Source organism: Hordeum vulgare, chromosome 2H, assembly GCF_904849725.1.
Source record: "Hordeum vulgare subsp. vulgare chromosome 2H, MorexV3_pseudomolecules_assembly, whole genome shotgun sequence".
Classification (NCBI taxonomy): domain Eukaryota; kingdom Viridiplantae; phylum Streptophyta; class Magnoliopsida; order Poales; family Poaceae; genus Hordeum; species Hordeum vulgare.
Genome location: NC_058519.1, coordinates 581,876,460 through 581,892,257, shown reverse-complemented (window position 1 = coordinate 581,892,257; position 15,798 = coordinate 581,876,460).

Below are 15,798 nucleotides of genomic sequence, written 5' to 3'. Positions count from 1 at the left end.
GCATAGGGGACGGAGCGCATATGCTCTCTATCTTCATCAGTTGCTGGGCACTGAGTCTTACTCAATCTCGTACCTTGTAACACTGGCAAGAACCCTTTCTTGGACTGTTCCATTTTGAACCTCTTCAAAACTTTATCAAGGTATGTGCTTTGTGAAAGTCCTATCAGGCGTTTTGATCTATCCCTATAGATCTTAATGCCTACAATGTAAGCAGCTTCTCCTAGGTCCTTCATAGAGAAACTTTTATTCAAGTAACCTTTTATGCTCTCCAAAAGCTCTACGTTGTTTCCAATCAGTAATATGTCATCTACATATAATATTAGAAACGCCACAGAGCTCCCACTCACTTTCTTGTAAATACAAGATTCTCCAACCACTTGTATAAACCCAAATGCTTTGATCACCTCATCAAAGTGTTTGTTCCAACTCCGAGATGCTTGCACCAGTCCATAAATGGATCGCTGGAGCTTGCACACCTTGTTAGCACTTTTAGGATCGACAAAAAACCTTCGGGTTGCATCATATACAACTCTTCCTTAAGGAAACCATTAAGGAACGCCGTTTTGACATCCATCTGCCAGATTTCATAATCGAAAAATGCAGCTATTGCTAACATGATTCTGACGGACTTAAGCATTGCCACGGGAGAGAAAGTCTCATCGTAGTCAATTCCTGGAACTTGTGAAAAACCCTTTGCCACAAGTCGAGCTTTATAAACGGTCACATTACCGTCAGCGTCCGTCTTCTTCTTAAAGATCCATTTGTTCTGAATAGCCTTTCGGCCCTCAGGTAGTATCTCCAAAGTCCACACTTTGTTCTCATACATGGATCCTATCTCGGATTTCATGGCTTCTAGCCATTTGTTGGAATCTGGGCCCACCATTGCTTCTTCATAATTTGCAGGTTCATTGTTGTCTAACAACATGATTGATAAGACGGGATTACCGTACCACTCTAGAGCAGCGCGTGATCTCGTCGACCTGCGTGGTTCAACGGAAACTTGAACTGGAGTTTCATGATCATCATCATTAACTTCCTCCTCAACCGGCGTCACAATGACAGAGGTTTCCCCTTGCCCTGCGCCACCATCCAAAGGGATGAGAGGTTCGACAACCTCGTCAAGTTCTATCTTCCTCCCACTCAATTCTCTCGAGAGAAACTCCTTCTCGAGAAAAGTTCCGTTCTTAGCAACAAACACTTTGCCCTCGGATTTGAGATAGAAGGTGTACCCAACTGTCTCTTTTGGGTAACCTATGAATACGCATTTTTCCGCATTGGGTTCCAGCTTTTCAGGCTGAAGCTTTTTGACATAAGCATCACATCCCCAAACTTTAAGAAACGACAACTTTGGCCTTTTGCCATACCACAGTTCGTATGGTGTCGTCTCAACGGATTTTGATGCTGCCCTATTTAAAGTGAATGCGGCTGTTTCTAATGCATAACCCCAAAATGATAACGGCAAATCAGTAAGAGACATCATAGATCGCACCATCTCTAACAAAGTACGATTACGACGTTCGGACACACCATTACGCTGTGGTGTTCCAGGCGGTGTTAACTGCGAAACAATTCCACATTGTCTTAAGTGAGCACCAAACTCGAAACTCAGATATTCACCCCCACGATCAGACCGCAGGAACTTGATCTTCTTGTTACGATGATTTTCCACTTCACTCTGAAATTGCTTGAACTTTTCAAATGTTTCAGACTTGTGCTTCATCAAGTAGACATAACCATATCTACTCAAATCGTCAGTGAAGGTGAGAAAATAACGATATCCGCCGCGTGCCTCTACGCTCATTGGACCACACACATCGGTATGTATGATTTCCAACAAGTCACTTGCACGCTCCATTGTTCCGGAGAACGGAGTTTTAGTCATCTTGCCCATGAGGCATGGTTCGCACGTGTCAAGTGAATCAAAGTCAAGTGACTCCAAAAGTCCATCAGCATGGAGTTTCTTCATGCGTTTTACACCAATATGACCCAAGCGGCAGTGCCACAAAAATATGGTGCTATCATTGTTTACTCTAACTCTTTTGGTCTCAATGTTATGTATATGCGTATCGCTATCAAGATTCAATATGAACAATCCTCTCACATTCGGTGCATGACCATAAAAGATGTTACTCATATAAATTGAACAACCATTATTCTCAGACTTAAAAGAGTAACCTCTCGCAATAAACAAGATCCAGATATAATGTTCATGCTCAACGCAGGCACTAAATAACAACGATTTAAGTTCATCACTAATCCCGATGGTAGCTGAAGTGACACTGTGCCGACGGCGATTGCATCAACCTTTGAACCGTTTCCTACGCGCATCGTCACTTCGTCTTTCGCCAGCCTTCGTCTATTCCGCAGTTCCTGCTTCGAGTTGCAAATGTGAGCAACAGAACCGGTATCAAATACCCAGGCACTACTACGAGAGCCGGTTAAGTACACATCAATAACATGTATATCAAATATACCTGATTTTTCTTTGCCCGCCTTCTTATCTGCCAGATACTTGGGGCAATTGCGCTTCCAGTGACCCATACCCTTGCAATAGAAGCACTCTGTTTCAGGCTTAGGTCCAGCCTTGGGTTTCTTCGGCGGATTGGCAACAGGCTTGCCGCTCTTCTTCGAATTGCCCTTCTTGCCTTTGTCGTTTCTCTTGAAACTAGTGGTCTTGCTCACCATCAACACTTGATGCTCTTTACGGAGTTCAGACTCTGCGACTTTCAGCATCGCAAACAACTCGCCGGGAGACTTGTTCATCCCTTGCATGTTGTAGTTCAACACAAAGCCTTTATAGCTTGGCGGCAGTGATTGAAGGATTCTGTCAGTGATAGCTTCTTGCGGGAGTTCAATCCCCAGCTCAGCTAGACGGTTTGAGTACCCAGACATTTTGAGCACATGTTCACTGACAGACGAGTTTTCCTCCATCTTGCAAGCATAGAATTTATCGGAGGTCTCATACCTCTCGATCCGGGCGTTCTTCTGAAAGATAAACTCCAACTCCTGGAACATCTCAAATGCTCCATGACGCTCAAAGCGACGTTGAAGTCCCGGTTCTAAGCCATACAAGACTGCACATTGAACTATTGAGTAGTCCTCCTTACGTGCTAACCAAGCGTTCTTAACATCCTGATCAGCCGTAGCGGGTGGTTCATCTCCTAGCGCAGCATTAAGGACATAATCCTTCTTCCCGGCTTGTAAGATTAGCTTAAGATTACGAGCCCAGTCTACAAAGTTGCTTCCATCATCTTTCAACTTAGCTTTCTCTAGGAACGTATTAAAATTCAGGATGACTGTCGCGTGAGCCATGATCTACAACACAAATATATTCAAAGTGGACTTAGACTATGTTCAAGATAATTAGAGTTCAACTTAATCAAATTATATGCTAAACTCCCACTCAAAAAGCACATCTCTCTAGTCATTTGAGTGGTTCATGATCCACTTACACTATCCCAAGTCCGATCATCACGTGAGTCGAGAGTAGTTTCAGTGGTAAGCATCCCTATGCTAATCATATCAACTATATGATTCATGATCGACCTTTCGGTCTCATGTGTTCCGAGGCCATGTCTGCACATGCTAGGCTCGTCAAGCTTAACCCGAGTGTTCCGCGTGCGCAACTGTTTTGCACCCGTCGTATGTGAACATTGAGTCTATCACACCCGATCATCACGTGGTGTCTCGAAACGACGAACTGTAGCAACGGTGCACAGTCGGGGAGAACACAATTTCGTCTTGAAATTTTAGTGAGAGATCACCTCATAATGCTACCGTCGTTCTAAGCAAAATAAGGTGCATAAAAGGATTAACATCACATGCAATTCATAAGTGACATGATATGGCCATCATCACGTGCTTCTTGATCTCCATCACCAAAGCACCGGCACGATCTTCTTGTCACCGGCGCCACACCATGATCATCCATCAACGTGTTGCCATCGGGGTTGTCGTGCTACTTATGCTATTACTACTAAAGCTACATCCTAGCAAAATAGTAACCACCCGTCCTATATATTAATCTTTACCTCCGGACAATTCCAGAGCTCCTCGTGACTTCCGGGATCTCATCCGGGACTCCGAACAACTTTCGGTAACCTCGTATAACAATTCCCTATAACCCTAGCGTCATCGAACCTTAAGTGTGTAGACCCTACGGGTTCGGGAGACAGGTAGACATGACCGAGACACCTCTCTTCCCAATAACCATCAGCGGGGTCTGTATACCCATGGTGGCTCCCACTTGCTCCACGATGATCTCATCGGATGAACCACGATGTCAAGGATTCAATCAATCCCGTATACAATTCCCTTTGTCTGTCTGTATAGAACTTGCCCGAGATTCGATCGTCGGTATACCTATACTTTGTTCAATCTCGTTGCCGGTAAGTCTCTTTACTCGTTCCGTAGTACGTCATCGTGTGACTAACTCCTTAGCCACATTGAGCTCATGATGATGTTCTACCAAGTGGGCCCAGAGATACCTCTCCATCACACGGAGTGACAAATCCCGATCTCGATTCGTGCCAACCCAACAGATACTTTCGGAGGTACCCGTAGTGCACCTTTATAGTCACCCAGTTACGTTGTGACGTTTGATACACCCAAAAGCACTCCTACGGTATCCGGGAGTTGCACAATCTCACGGTCGAAGGAAAAGACACTTGACATTAGAAAAGCTTTAGCATACGAACAATACGATCTAGTGCTATGCTTAGGATTGGGTCTTGTCCATCACATCATTCTTCCAATGATGTGATCCCGTTATCAATGACATCTAATGGCCATGACCAGGAAACCATGATCATCTATTGACTAACGAGCTAGCCAACTAGAGGCTTGCTAGGGACACATTATGATCTATTTATTCACACATGTATTACTGTTTCCTGTTAATACAATTATAGCATGAACAATAGACGATTATCATGAATAAGGAAATATGATAATAACCATTTTATTATTGACTCTAGGGCATATTTACAACACATATACCCTTTCGGAGCTGGTGGCCTTTCTCGATGGACCCCGAAACCCTTCCGGTGGTCCCAGTACATTACCGGTGTTGCCCGAAACACTTCCGACGATCAAATCCTCACTTCCTATATATGAATCTTTACCTCCAAACCATTATGAAACTCCTCGTAATGTCCCGAGTCTCATACGAGACTCCGAACAACCCTCGGTAACCACGTACACTATTCCCATATAACCCTAGAGTCATTGAACCTTAAGTGTGTAGACCCCACGGGTTCGGGAAGCATGCAGACATGACCGAGACACCTCTCCGGTCAATAACCAACTGCTGGGTTTGGATATCCATGTTGGTTCCCACATGTTCCACGATGATCTCATCGGATGAACCACGACGTCGGGAATTCAATCAATCCCGTATGCAATTCCCTTTGTCTACCGGTATGATATTGCCCGAGATTCGATCTTCGGTATCCCTATACCTTGTTCAATCTCATTGTCGGCAAGTCTCTTTACTCGTTCCGTAACACATCATCCCGTGGCTAACTCCTTAGTTACATTGAGCTCAGTATGATGATGGATTACCGAGTGGGCCCAGAGATACCTCTCCGTCACACGGAGTGACAAATTCCAGTCTCGATTCGTACAACATAACAAATACTTTCGGAAATACTTGTAGTGCACCTTTACAATCACCCAGTTACGTTGTGACGTTTGATACATCCAAAGCACTTCTACGGCATCCGGGAGTTGCACAATCTCATGGTCTAAGGAAATGATACTTGACATTAGAAAATCTTTAGCACACGAACAACACAATCTAGTGCTATACTTAGGATTGAGTCTTGTCCATCACATTATTCCCCAATGATGTGATACGTTATCAATGACATTCAATGTCCATGATCAGAAACCATGATTATCTATTGATCAACGAGTTAGCCAACTAAAGGCTCACTAGGGACACACTGTGATCTATATATTCACACATATATTACGATTTTCTATTAATAAAATTATAGCATGAATAATAAACAATTATCATAAATTAGGAAATATAATAATAATCGTTTTATTATTGTCTTTAGGATATATTTTCAACATTTCCATCAGCACCGCCGTCGACGGATCGTCCACGTGCGAACCTGTGAATGGGGTCGCGATGGAAACACAACGTCCACCTCCGCTTGAGTAAGCCCGATCTGCTTCATCACGCTTGAGTAAGCCCGATCTGCTTCTCGTGCGAGACCTGCTTGTTGAATGCAGTCTGAGCTTCGCATGCTTGTCCCCTAGCAGTTTCTCCTCATCAAATCTGGACAAGAGCTTCCTCATCAGGACGGTGAGGTTCACCGTCTGCTCTTCCATGGCGGCCATGAGTTGCCGCGTTTGCGTGGAGGGCTTGGACGGCGCCGTCGCACCCGCCCCAAACAAATCGAACCCCGCTATGGATTTCGAGTGATCTCACCTAGGTGAAATCACACCTGCAGCGGTGGATTTTACCGATCGACCAAGGGAGTTGGGGGTGGAGCGGTGCAAAATTTCTTGGAGAAATTGCTAACTCTGAGTACCAAATGTGATGACCGAAAAGGGGATCAGCCGCACAGCGAGAGGTAGGAGGTGAGGTGAGGAACAGGTTAGGTGAGAAAGAGAGAAAGGAGATGAGAGCAACAATACTTTTCTCATTTTATAACTCTTCATGAAATGCAGGTTGGTTTCTTATACTTGCACACTCACACGCCTAGTCACAGGTGACCCACTGGCACACATACACTCTCCCTTTTTATCTCACCTTCCAAGTTCATCGATACTCACGTATTAGGTTTGACATAGTAGGCATGTCAAGATTGGACGATGGCGTCCTTACATACCAGTGCGCTTGTAGCATGCAAAATATAACACTACTTTACTATGTGTCCTATTATTCCTTTCGTTTTATAATATAACGCGTTTATGTTTTTTTAATTTTAATTTTAATCATAAATTTAATCAATATGACGGAAGCAAAAAATTATAATCCCTTCGTTTTAAAATAAATGTCTTAAATTTAGTACAACATTATACTAGCTCTAGTATAAAGTTGAGATAGTTATTTTGGGACGGAGGGAGTATCATTATCCGATTTTTTTTCAATGTTATAACTTTTGCTTCGGTCGCAGTCGCCCATGAAGGTTAAATTTATGATCAAATCTAAATTTTGAAAAAACGTAAACACATTATATTATGAAATGAAGGAAGGATTACGTAATAGTACTTCCTCCGTTTCAGTTTATAAATCCGACACGTGTATCTAGGTCGTCAATTTAATCATCTTAATGAGAGACGTATATTATAAAAAATATATCATTAGAAACTTTAGATGTTTTATTTTCTAATGATATAATTTTTATGTTAAATAATATATTTTATATAAGTTAAATTGACGACCTAACAACACGTGCATGTCTTATAAACTGTGACAGAAGGAGTAATACTTTGCAGATCCTCATAGTTATAGGCACCACAGAGAAGGAAAAGACCATAAAAGGAACGGGGCTGCTCGGTTCTCCTTCCTGCTACAGAGCACTCATCAATCATCACGCCTTGCCTTCTCTGTGAAATGTTAGCATAGTCACATGACCCCGTACACAGATGCTCCGTAGAAAGTGACGTGTAGTGGATTATTCGTAACCTCAACCCGTTGCAACCGAGAGTTGAACGGTTTCACTCAAGCTGCATTGCAGTCAACGACAGCCTTGCATGGTGCGCACAACTGCACACCATTTTTGGCGTGAGGATTGACAAGTAAACTACTTTCTCTGTTCCTAAATACTTGTTGTTGATAAGAACTAAACTGGTTCTCTCCAGCAACAAAAATTATGGGACAGAAAGAGTAATCATCATCTTAATTAAGAAAAAGTAAGCAGCTGATATTTTTTAAGTGAGATAATCCACTAATCGTAGTGGGAGCCTAAACGGAAAGCTAGCCGCACGCTCGAGCAGAAGAGGTATCCAGGAGGAGGAGGGGGCATCGAAAGGTGATCTAGGCGTAATAAGTGCTCCCGCGGCGGCGTCTTGTGCGGGAAGAACGAAATCTGTTGGGCTGCCTTCCCACCATCTCAGGCGGCGTCGCATTCGGCTGGCTGCCAGCTCCATCGGGAGACCGTTTCCTTTGCCGTTTCGCGTCCACTCCGTCGGTCATATCGCATCATGCGGCGCCGGGAATGTTGTTGCGATCCGCAGGAACACTTTACATGGGAAACTTGCTAATTAAACATCAGAGCAAGCGTGCCGCTTGGTCGCTGTCCGTGTCCACTCCCGCGGTCCACTCTCTCGAAAGGAATTATAAGTGCGCACATTCTTTGTCGTATGGGAGGTTTTGTCAAAATCATTCCTCAAGTGACACATGCATGACCAAAGCCCCAGTGATACGGCTTGTGAGTGGTGAGACTTTATTCTTTTGGATATATATTTTTTTGCGAATGAGAAATATATTGATTAACCAATCGAGTCCTCCTTACATAAGGTGTCAACCTCCTCAGGTATACCGCGTAGTCATACAGCCGTACGTTGACTAATAGTACGTCCAAGACGAGCAAGGGCATCCGGCGAAACATTCCTGCTTCTAACCACATGTGCTATCACATGTTCTCCTATCTTCCCAAGGGCTTGTTTGAGCTGCATCACCAAGGTTGCATGCGGTGATCTGTCAATTCCCTTCTCGACAATCATCTGGACCGTGCACGAACAATCCAATTCCACGATCATGGGCAGCACACTCCAGGCTCGCGCGATGGAGATCCCCTCCATACAAGCTGCCAGTTCCGCTTCGAGTGTCGAGGAGCAAGCACGGAGAAAGCGGCAGGACGAGAAGATGACTTGGCCTTCCTCGTTCCGAAGGATCATTCCTGCACCCCGAGTTTGATTACCTGCAGAGAAGGCCCCATCGATGTTTAATTTTGTCCATCCAGGGGGTGGCTTAGTCCACCGTTGCACCCGGTCCTTAGCTTGCGACTCCCCCTTCTGGTTTGCGTTTAGCTTCCCCTGGTGGGAGGTCATCATTTTTCCTTTGGCAAAATCACCTCTCGAAAACTGTTTTATGCACAGGAGTGTTTCGATATAGCTGGACAGGAAACGGGTGGAAGCTTGAGTAGGCGGTGCCTTTTTGCCATGAGTAAGTTCATTGTGGATGTGCCAACTTCGCCAAAGTGTCATTAACACACATAGACGTTGATCAGGCTTACACTGGTCCAACAGATGCAGGAGCCAAACCGTGCCAATGTTCTGTATATCTTCCAACTTCGGCATGTGCCAGGATTTCGCCATGTCTCTCCATAAACATTGAGCAAGTGGGCATCTACAGAGAGCATGGAAGGTGTCTTCTCGCTCCATACCGCAAATGACACAGGTATCTGTCACTCCCATATTGCGGCGAAGCAGATTTGTAGCAGTAGCAAGGGAATTTGTTGCAACCCTCCAGGCAAAAACCCGCACCTTTGGGGGGTCATGCAGCCCCAAAGCGCTTTCCAAATAGCTCGAGTACCATCTAGTGCTCTACTTGACGCAGCCCTTGATGCCCGAAGTTTCTCCTCATGTGCGAGGTGGTAAGCTGAGCATACTGAGAAGATACCTTTTGGATCTGGCGCCCACGCAAGAACATCTTGAACTAAACGATTTGTGGAGGTCCTGAACTCACTTATAGCCTGGACATCCATCGGTAAGAAGTAGCGGTTTAGGGTCTCCAGATGCCAGCGTCCATGATCATCCATTAGCTCGGTCACCCTCCGAAGGCGACAGTTCCCCCTGCTCGAGATAGGTCGATAAGAATGTGGTCTAGGTATCCACGGATCTCACCAAATCCTTATCTGCTCACCGGTTCCAACTCGCCAGATAATACCCCGTTTGAGCAGATCCAACCCATAGGTGATGACTTGCCATGTTGGTGACGCGTTCCGAGTGAAAACCGTGTCCACCAGGGCGCCATTTGGGTAATATTTTGCCTTGATAACCTGTGCACACAGGGACTCCGGTCTGTTTAGAAGCCTCCAAGCCTGCCGCGCCAGAAGAGCTTGATTGAACAATCGGAAGTCACAGAATCCTAGTCCGCCTCTACTTTTTGATTCGCAGACCTTATCCCAAGATTTCCAATGTGTTTTCCTCTTGCCCTCCTTTGCACCCCACCAAAAATTCCGTACTAATCGAGACAGATCCTCGCACACAGAGGCAGGCAGTTTGAACACCCCCATAATGTATGTGGGGATACCCTGGGCAACAGACTTGATCATCGTTTCCTTTCCTGCTTGAGAGAGAGTGTCCCCCCATTCGAAAATACGTCGTGTCAGGCTTTCTTGTAATTTTTGGAACTTCCCCCGGTGCATCCTACCATCAGGTGTTGGAAGGCCCAGGTATTTTCCTTCAAATTCTTCTATTTGAACATCAAGGATCTGCCGCACTTGTTCTTGGTTTACTACTGGGCAGGCCTCTCCAAATTGAATGGAACATTTCTGGGTATTGATGAGCTGACCCATGGCTTGTGCATAGCTCTGGATGACTCCTTTTACAAACGTGGCATGTGATTGATTTGCCTTGAAGAAGAGGAGGGTATCGTCGGCAAATAACAGGTGAGACACTCCCAGGGCCCTTCGGCAAACTTTGACTGGATCAAGGTTATTTGAATCTACTCCTTGCCTAATTAGAGCGGATAGTCCATCAGTGACAAACAGGAATAGAAAGGGGGACATGGGATCACCTTGTCGAGGCCCCCCGTGAGGGCGTAAACGAATTCAAGATGGATCCGTTGAATTTGACAGAGTATTTCACCGAAGTAATACAAGCCATAATCCATTGTATCCATTGATTAGAGAAACCAAACTTTTCCATCACTTGTCGCAGAAAACTCCAGTCGACCCGGTCATAGGCCTTGGATAGATCCAGCTTATAAGCGCAGAAACTGTTCCCCGTATTTTTATCTTGGTGCATAAAATGTAGGCACTCAAAGGCCAGTAAGGCATTGTCGGTAATCATTCTGCCTGGAACAAATGCGCTTTGTGCTGGTGAAATAATCTCATCCAGGACTGGGCGAAGCCGATTAACCAGGCACTTTGCAACGATCTTGTATATGACGTTACATAAACTGATGAGCCGGAAGTCCTTAAGGCGGGAGGGGTTTTCTACCTTCAGGATAAGCACAATGGCCGTCTCGTTCACGCCCTCGGGCATCACCCCGGTACTGAAGAAACATTTCACAGCTGCAATGATGTCCTCCTTCATAACAGCCCAATTCTTCTGAAAAAATCTTGCTGGAAAACCATCCAATCCCGGAGCTTTAAGGGGTCCAATTTGGAATAGGTTGTCCGAGATTTCTTTCTCCGTGAATTCCTTGCACAGACTATTATTCATATCTTGCGAGACTTTTGGTTCGAAAAGGTTTATGACAAGTGTCGATATGAGGTTTTCCTCCGCTATGAACAACTCCTGAAAATAAGCATTAACCATACTGCCCATAACCTTCGGGTCACTGTGCGCAACCCCTTGATCGTCCACAAGGGTTTTAACACGATTTTTGCGGGCACGCCAGACTGCTTTTCGGTGGAAAAACTTGGTGTTCTGGTCACCATCCCGCAACCAATCCACTCTGGATTGTTGCAACCATAGGAGTTCCTCGCGATATAGTAGCTCATTCATATGATCCGTGACTTTCCTTATCTCATTCCTATCGGAATTCATATTAAGGAGCTCCTCGAGCCTTGATCTACTTTTTTCGAGCTCCTGGGTTACATGGCAGAATTTCTCCTTACTCCAGACTTGAAGTTTATTCATAAGTTGGCTTAAACCTTGTCGAACATCCCCCAAGTGAACCATCCTGTCTGCCTCTGCCCAACTTGTATCAATTCTCTCTTGTAAGCTAGATTCTCTTTCCCAAGATATCTCATACTGCTTATGGGCTGGTCTCCGGTTCTTTTCAGGTTCCTTTTCACAGCATAATAGGACAGGGAGATGGTCAGAACAGGCACTGATCAAGTGGGAGACCGCCGCGTCACAGAACATATCTCGCCACGCATTATCTGCAACCACCCTGTCCAACCGAACCTTGACGTTCCTTCGCCCTTTGAGTTTGTTATCATATGTGAAGGGCAGACCGAAGAAACCCAAATCTTGAAGTCCACAAACCTCTAGTGTGTCTCGGAAAGCTAGCATTTGTTTATCTCCACGAGGGGACACAGACAAGTGTTCAAAGGACCACATTGCTTCATTAAAATCACCCATGACACACCAGGGCAGATCAGAATTCAATTTCAAGTTCTGCATCAAGGTCCACATATGATGTCTGTTTTCCACCCTGGGTTCCCCATACACACAAGTAAGTCTCCATTCCGGTTCTGACAAGGAAGAATGAATATAAACATCAATAAATCTTTCATTCACTTCTTTAACACCAGAACACAAAGCTTTTCACACCAGAACAACGCTAGACCACCACTAAGACCCTCACTATCAGATCCAACAAAACCCCTTAACCCCAGTCTACCACATAAACGCTGAATCTTTGTTGTTTTTTGTCTACTCTCACACAGAAACACCAACCAGGCCTTTGCCTTTTGCACCAGGCCCGTCAATTCACGAACTGTCGGTTTGTTGGCAGCTCCCCGACAGTTCCATGTAATGCAATTCATTGCTCCTGACGGGGCACCACGCATGGCCCCGTCAGTTCACCGGCGGCCCCATGGTCGGTTGCCTCCATATCCACCTCACAACCCGCCTTGTCTCCCACCAGTATTTTGCTCATCAAACATCCCTGTTCCTCCGATATATTATCCACTTTCCCTTTCTTTTGTATCCCTCCCGGCGCAGCAACGACAAAGGGAACCATGGCATTTGTGGCATCAGCCACCAGTTCAAACCCGAGAATTCCATCCACCTGGCGCTTGCCCAAGACAGAATCATGCAGATCCAAGAATAGAGATGCAGTCCCAAACGAGCTTATCGAGCTCAGACCACGAAGAGCAGGAATCATCTCATCTGAGCCAAGAGGTTCATCACGAATCACCAGGTTGCCCGACCGTCATCCCCCAGTCCCCTTTTTTGGCATCCCACTTTTCTTCTTTCGCTGCTTACTTCCATCAACACCACTGTTAACAGGAGCTTTTGCTTTGAAACTAGCATTCAAGTTCTGCATCTTACTACATTCCGGTTCCTCCGTTACTAGATGCAACTTGTTCACCTCTCTCGCCAGATTTTGATCAGCGGCGTCCGAGCATGGTATTTCCCCTTGTTTGAAGTTATCATGGGCATCCACCCTCTGCGAGATCACATCCTCCTCCTCCGGTTTACTACTCCCGCTTGATCTGAGTTGTTCGATGTTATTTGCAGAACCAGCACTTCCGAAGGAGAAGCTCATCCCCCTTCGTGCACGTGGCTGTCCTGGCGAGGGCTATCCTGTGTTCAAATTTTTTATATGGGGAACTGCGTAGCGTGGAATCATATGCCTTGGAGGGGAGCCCCAGAAGCTTCTTCTCACAAGCAAGTTTATCATGCCCCATGAAGCCGCAATGAAAGCAAAAGTGTGGGACACGCTCATATTTGAGCTGGAATATGCAGCGCTTCAGAGTCCCTTGCACCTTGTACTCCAATATTACCTCTTTCTGCAATCTCCGATTATAGCGTAGTTTCACTCTGATGCGCAAGAATTCATTCATTGCATGCCCCGATTCCGGTGCATCCACCTCCATTACATCACCTAGGGTACCACCTATGGCTCTCCCATAGGCCCTAGTCTGCCTTTTCCATGGAACATCAAACACTCACACCCACACTGGTACAGAGTCAAGGACTGATTCAGAGGGGCGAGCATCGCCATCGAACGGAGCTACCAGCAAGGCATTACCATCATATATCCACGGTCCTCCGCGTCCCACAAAGTTAAAATCTCCTTCCGAGAAGAGCTTGATCACAAAGTGATTACTCTCCATTGGTTGAAACTCCACCCCTGTACGTAGCTGCCAGATCTTTTCGAAGAGGTTGGACAAGGTTTTTGCGCTAGGGCACTTCTGCGCACGATACAGACCTAGTAGCTTCCACCGTTATGTTTCCTCTACTTCTTCCTCATCCTCCTCAAAAGTCCACTGCGACAAAGGCCACATCATCCATGATCACTTCGCCTCCTAGTTGTGCTTCAGCGGGCACCGGCAAGCCGCCACCCGCCCTCGGAACATCCCAGTTGCTATTCTCTTCTTCCTCTTGACGCCTCCCGAGATTGTAAGTCCTCCGAGCCCTAAACGTCACTATGGCACCCTCGCGCGGTGGCTTCGGGTGGGTGGGGACCTCACCGGTCCCCCCCATGATCACCCCCACCACCAGTGTGAAGCGACGCCGAAGACGACATCGAGGCAAGCAATCCGGGACCGGGATCAGGCGGATCGGGGTTGCGTTGCAGAGGACGTCTATGGGGGTGCTGCCGGCCGCACCTATAAATAGGGTTTAACAGGTGACTTCCTTCGTGCAGACTTCGGACTCCCATCGTCCGGGATAGATCAGGACACTTTGACGACGTAGACTGCGGAGACGTGCGTTGGGGGGAGACCTCCCACATCACCGATAAGCTTCCATCCTTAGGCAACACCGGCGGCGGCGACGACAAGGGCAAGGGATCGCCCATGTCGCACGAGCCACACCTAACCCTAGATGAGGCAGACGTGCGCATTGAAAAGGTTTCTTTTGGATATAATTAATGGTCAAAAACTATTTTGTACTGCTCTTACTATGCTTCCAAAGAAATGAGTATCTAACCGTAGAATATGCAGTTAACAAAAGTGAACCATTCTAAGTTCTAGGTGTTATGGAATTTACCTTATACTCCCTTGGTCCCAATATAATTTTGTACTAAATCAACAAGGTTTATTAGACTAGCCATAGTGGGAGCAAGGGCATCCACAGCGTTTAAGGCAAGCTTGCCTCTAAGATGGACCGCATACTCCTGCCTCCAAGCATACCCCAAAACCATGTAGGGCACCTTTGGTTCCCCGCATCGAGCCCAACCAGACCCGCGCGGGAAGGAAGAGGCCTGTTTGGTTGCCTGGTTTCCCTGTTGGACCTGCATCACATGCTTCTCAAAGGAGCCTAGAGCCTGGCTCGCTGGAAACGCTCGGATCCGCAGTTTCTCACGAGCCAAACTGAGTGCGGCGTGAGGTCGCACGGGCGAGTGCGACGCGAGGGGAAGGGGGGATGGCGGACATGAGAAATCTGGCGCGCCATCCCGGCGCCAAATTAGCCTCACCCCTCTTTGTACTCGCTCACCCATAGCCACTTTTTCCCTATTGCCTCACCATCGGCGACGGCTGTGATTTTAGATCTGCGCTAGAGGCGGCGGCGGCGTTTGTGGCGGATCTGGTGCTCTCCTTGCTGTTGGCCATTGTTTTTCACGGACATTGTTTTAAAATAACAGTTAATTATTTAGAAAACATACAATAATAATCCGATCCATCCAACAGTTAATTCTTCAAAAATGTCACGGGTATATTTTCACAAAGACTTGAAAGTATTAATGTTTAACTACATACATTAGATCTTTCATAAACAATTTTACAAATATGAGAACAATTTTAAAATCGAGAACATTTTTTACAATTTACAAACATTTACTAAAAATCGTGAATATTTTTTATATTTCAAACGGGTTTCAATATTTTCTTTTGAATTGGTGACCTATTCTAGAAAAGACGAACATAATTTTTAATGTTGAAGGATTTTACTTTAAATTCACAAACATTCTTGAAACGCATGAAGTTTTTCTGAATATACAAACATTTTTATAAGTCAGTAATATATTTATTAAATTCACGGACATTG